This window comes from Nematolebias whitei, chromosome 10 (assembly GCF_014905685.2).
Source record: "Nematolebias whitei isolate Nwh7 chromosome 10, NemWhi1, whole genome shotgun sequence".
NCBI classification, from domain to species: Eukaryota; Metazoa; Chordata; class Actinopteri; order Cyprinodontiformes; family Rivulidae; genus Nematolebias; species Nematolebias whitei.
In genome coordinates this window covers 3,098,717-3,103,797 of record NC_056507.1, presented here as the reverse complement: position 1 = coordinate 3,103,797, position 5,081 = coordinate 3,098,717, and the positions used below count along the sequence as shown (strand labels likewise).

General features: G+C 43.6%; 1 protein-coding gene across 1 annotated transcript in view; it reads left to right on the top strand.

The window, feature by feature from the left end:
- syt12 (synaptotagmin XII) overlaps positions 1-5,081 on the top strand; it is a 17,199-nt gene that overhangs the window by 2,019 nt on the left and 10,099 nt on the right. The window lies entirely within an intron of this gene.

The window sequence follows — 5,081 nt, the reverse complement described above, 5'->3', positions numbered from 1 at the left end:
GCTTTTTGCTGTTTAATGCGATTCACAGTGAAATCTGCAACTTTCCCTCATAAAGCTGTCACATAATGCGGAGTGGCTCACTCTGTCTTTGGCAAAGACTTCAAGACAATAATGACCTCCCACTTTTTTAAGAGTCAAATAAAAGTCCTCCTTTGAGAGCGGTCCAGGTTGCTCTCCAGTGAATGATGACAGCAGACCAAATCAAACTGGGCTCGCTGGAGTGGACAGAATGCTTCTCTTGGCTCAGAGATGCTTTTCCCATCAGCTTCACTTTGAATTGATTTGATTTACTGATGTCTTTTTATTGCTTTATTGATTGATTTCCATTATGCAATTAAGTCTCTGTTGGATCTGCTGGATCAAAGATGAGGCGGATGAGTTTGTTGTTCTGAGCAGTTTAATATATCTTGTTCTTGAGCCATCAGCAACGTGTCAGCGAGGGGTTAACTTATAACCGTCACCTATAATAAAAGAATAGCTAAGTTGTGTCTTTTAATTCTCTTGAAGTTGTGTTCTGTGGCGTTTGTATCAGTAATCAGTATTTTACCTGCAGTAGAAGTCGTTCGGAGTTATTGGTTTGAAAATATCAAACTTAAATTCTTTCGGGAACAACAAGTTAACCGCAGCTCAGAGCGGGGTCAAAAGCAAAAAGAATTTCAGATTCTTTTTTTTTTAAACAGCCTCTTTGTTACGAGAACTGAATACCCAGATGAAAGGACTGAATAATGAACAACTCCAAGACTCTATGGAAAGTTTAGTGACTTAATTTACAACGAGGATAACGGCACAGGTAAAATCAGAAACCAGGTATTTGTAGCATCAGAGCAGGTATAGATGTCCCCACATGACACTCAGTCGACATTATTGGCTCTGGAGAGACCGACCCAGTTAGTCCAAAGAGGTGTCGATCAAAAGAGGAGGGTCTACACCGCCATTTTCACACCCTAGTATTTAAATTAGAAGCCCATACTGTAGCAGATGTTAAAAATAGAAAGACATCACGATAGCCCGCCGCGTGCAGCCTGTTGCCAGTTAACAGGTTGCCACATCAACACCCAAGATAGTCACCACCTTATACATTAAAACTGTGGCTTGCACTACTCTTCCACTTGGGTGGTTCCACTTCACTTCAAACTCAGGTCCTCTACCAGAGGAATTTGTGGGTTTTGTCCAGTATCTTAGCTATTTCAAGGATTGCGCTCTTCTGAATAGAGATCTCTGAGGTTGTTCTTGGGATCTGTTGGAGCCACTCATCCAGTTTAGGGATCGCAGCTCCAAGTTCTCCAATGACCACTGGGACTACTGATGCTTTGACTCTCCACAACTTCCGTGTTTCCTCTTTTGGCTCTTGGTATTTCTCAAGCTTTGTGTGCACCTTCTTCGTTAGCCAGTAAGTACGGATCATGTCAGACCCAGGTGCACAGGTATATACAGTGGTGTAGTCTACATTTTTCCAGTGGGTATACCGCGGTAAAGTTAGTTTATGTTGGACGTTGGACACCGCTGAAGTCACGAAGCACGAATGTCCAACGTAAAACTAACTTTGCCACGGTCAGTCCGTGTACTGTGCTTAGAAACCAAAGTACACTCGTTAGTAGAATGTAATCATCAATTTATTTTGATTTTAAAGCATATTGAACATTTCCAAATTTCTCCGATGCTTATATTTGAATAAGTGAACAAGAAATTTTGTAAACTGTTGAGATGGCTTTGTACTCAAAACATGTTATATAATTTATACAACGGTATCAAACCAAAACCTGTTCAAGTATTAAGTAGTAAGTGCAGAAGTATTAATTATACAATAATTCACTGGATCAGTGAATGTAATAAACAAGCGCTGTATACAGAGAGATTGTTATGGAAGTGTTTAACTGCCATTTAACATATCAATGACACATGCCCAATGACATGTCATGTATCACTGGGCACTTTTAAGTGGGTATACTGAAATTCTTAAGCTTTTCTAGTGGATATACTCTGTATACCCACGCATCATGTAGACTACACCACTGGGTATCATATAGATATAGATAGATATAGATATACACACACACACACACTCCTGTCAACTTGAACCAAAAAACAGTAAGGTTTACTGGCATTCCCTGTTCAATACCTGTCCAGAAAAAACACACTCATCTTAAAAACTACAATCGTTCACTATGTTTATCCCTCGGTTACGGGGGACATGGGTGTACCACTTGTTGATAAATTTGCTCAGCTTTTTGCAGCTCGTAAGGGTAGAAAATGCTCTTTGAAAGGACTGAGCATTGACTTCATTGTTTTAGCTGAGTGATTGATTTGTCTGCGTGCAGTGTGCAAACTCCTCCTCGGTCCATTGGTGCCGATGCTGACGTTTAAAATCCCAACGCTGGTGAGCACCACTTTTGTTTAACCAAGCACCAAATGAACTAAACCAGAATGTCAAACTGTAGCAGCCTCAGAAACAAACTGATACGTGAAGAAGGAAGCCCGTGGTGTCAAGTTAAGTGAGAGTGCAGCAGCGAGGCAGGTAATTCCATTATGAGTCACTGGGCGAGATTAAAAGGGGGATGGATTGATGAAGTTGTTGGAAAAGTCAGCGAGAAAGTACAGTGAGAGCAGCTGACGGGCCTGCAATCGTTTCTCCCTTCTTCTTCTGTTCTTCCCACCCACCACTGCTCTTTCAACACAGACTGACACTGGCCGTCGTTCTTTATCACCTACTTTGTTTTCTGTCTCATCAATGTCTCATTCTAGCCTCATCTCTTCTTTTTTCTCCTATTAATTTGTGTAGGAGAATTATAGACCGTGGATCAGTGTGCTGATCAAACCTGTGTAATCTAAAGCTCCATCCTGAGGGAGTTCTTGTGATTTTTGCAACATGAACAGGAATCGGTGCAGTGGCCTAAGTGTGATCGTGTATGAAAGGCTGTGGAGGGTTTTGAGTGTGCACAAACCTCCCCATAGTGAAGTCGTAGTGGCTTATCACAGTTGTAGCGGCGAATTGGGGTCGTGGTTGAAGCATGGTGGCAGCAGATTCATGAACTGGTGTCCATGTGTTGCACCAGTATGGCTTAGTGGTAAAGAATTTGACATTACAAAAAAGGCTTCAGGACTGCATCAGTCAGCTCCCTCCGTCCCACCTGCACTGAATCAATGGAGTTCACGGAGATGAAGCAAAACCATTCTTGTTTGTTTTCCCTGTTCCTCTTCATTCTTCCAAGTCTTTTTAGGCACAACCACACTGTCACTAAATCAGCCTGAGGCAGTCTCCTTGTTGTCCCACCTCCTTATCTCCTCCCTGTTCCAGATGCTGTCCTCCTTTTTGTTTGCTCCTCCCAATCTTCCTGACCCTCACATCTGTTAGTGCAGGTGCTCCAACGTGAATCCCTCTGCAGAGATGTGGAGGTGGGAGCTACTCGGAGCTTCTCGCAGTCAGAGATTCTCCACTCTGAACTGAAACGACATCAAACTCTGTCCAAACGGCGCTGCACTGCACCATCACTTTAATTGGCTTGTAGGGTTGTGGTCTACAAAGTGGGAGAGATACACCCTCCCTGCAGCCCTCCTCCAGACCTTTTTGAACTGTATCATTAGTGTAATGCTTCCATTTCCACCAAGCTGCTGAGATATGGGGAGATTCCAACAAGCAGGGTGGGAGGAAGAGTGCAGGAGTGAGTCACACACCAACATGTTTTATTTATTTTAGTTTAGTTTGCACAGAATCAGAATAAGCTTTATTATCATTGTAACGAGATACAACGAGTATGTCTGTAGAGTCTTCTGAAAGATGGGCGGAATGCACGTTGCTGCTGCTCTTTAAGAGCGCGGCCTCTTATCCTTTACAGAATACTTTTAGTCTTTGATGAGAAAAGGGGAAGAAAACATGAGGAGAGAAGGTATAAAAAAATAAGATCTCTCACACCATGTCCTGGACAGGGCACGGTTTGAGGCATCAAAAAAATCTGCCACAGCATAGTAACATAAATAGACATAATAGATATGAGGCCGGTGAAGGCATTGAGTTTTAAGGGAAGGTTGTAGCATAGTCCAGAGCCCCCCTCAGCCATTGTCCAGATAAGAGGTGTTTGTTATCATCAGCTCGGTTGAGGGTCTGTCACATGTCCATGTCCACCCTGACTTCCTGTCAGGAGAAATTGATAAATTTTGTTGAGAAACCAGCTGATCAAATCCATCAAATTAGGACGGTATGCAGGAAAATAAAGAGGCTCTATAAAGGGTTCACAAGACACGAGAGCAAAGCAGGAAGTGGAGGGACGAAGCAGAAGAGGACACGTCTGCTTCCACTGAGAGCGCAGAGAGGAAAAAAAAGAAGAGAGTGCATAAAGACACTTTAGGACATAGAGAGCAAACGAGCTAAAGAACTGCAGCATTGGACAAACCTAAGTGTGTGCAGAAATCTGTGACTTGTAAAGTAAAAGTAGAGCAGCCACATGATGCTTTCTTTCTGGGTTCCACAGACCGCCAAGCTACCACAGCTCTCTGTGTGGAGCAGAGAGCTAAATCCCCCAAAAAAGTTAAAAACAAATGAACTGGACTTTATTTCAGCAGAGAGCTACCATCTAGGGCACTCGGAAGAGCAGATGGTGGAGGTTAAGGATATATGTATTCAATTCAAATTCAAATTCAAATATACTTTATTAATCCCAAAGGGAAATTATTTGTTGTTGTAACTCGTTATCCTCATTTCATTAAGAGATGTTATAGATGCTGATGCTGTAGACAGGAAGTATCTCTTGTAAAGGTCCATCCCACAGTCGATCCTAAGAAACTGGCTGCAGATGCCGTCCGATCCGTCCACCCAGACTCGGCTGGCCTCTCGGTTCCCCCGGGCTGTAGGACCGCCCCAATACCGGGCAGAACTCCTCCCAGAGCGATGGCCACTCCTCCCAGCAGTCTGCTGAGCTCCTCGTCGCTGCGGACAGCCAGCTGTAGGTGCTGAGGGACGATCCTGTTCTTCCGCTGTCATGAGCCGTGTTTCCTGCTAGTCCCAGGATCTCAGTGGTCAGGCACTCGAGCACAGCTGGCAGGTAGATGAGAATGCGTCCACAGAACATCCTTTTCAACCCATCTGA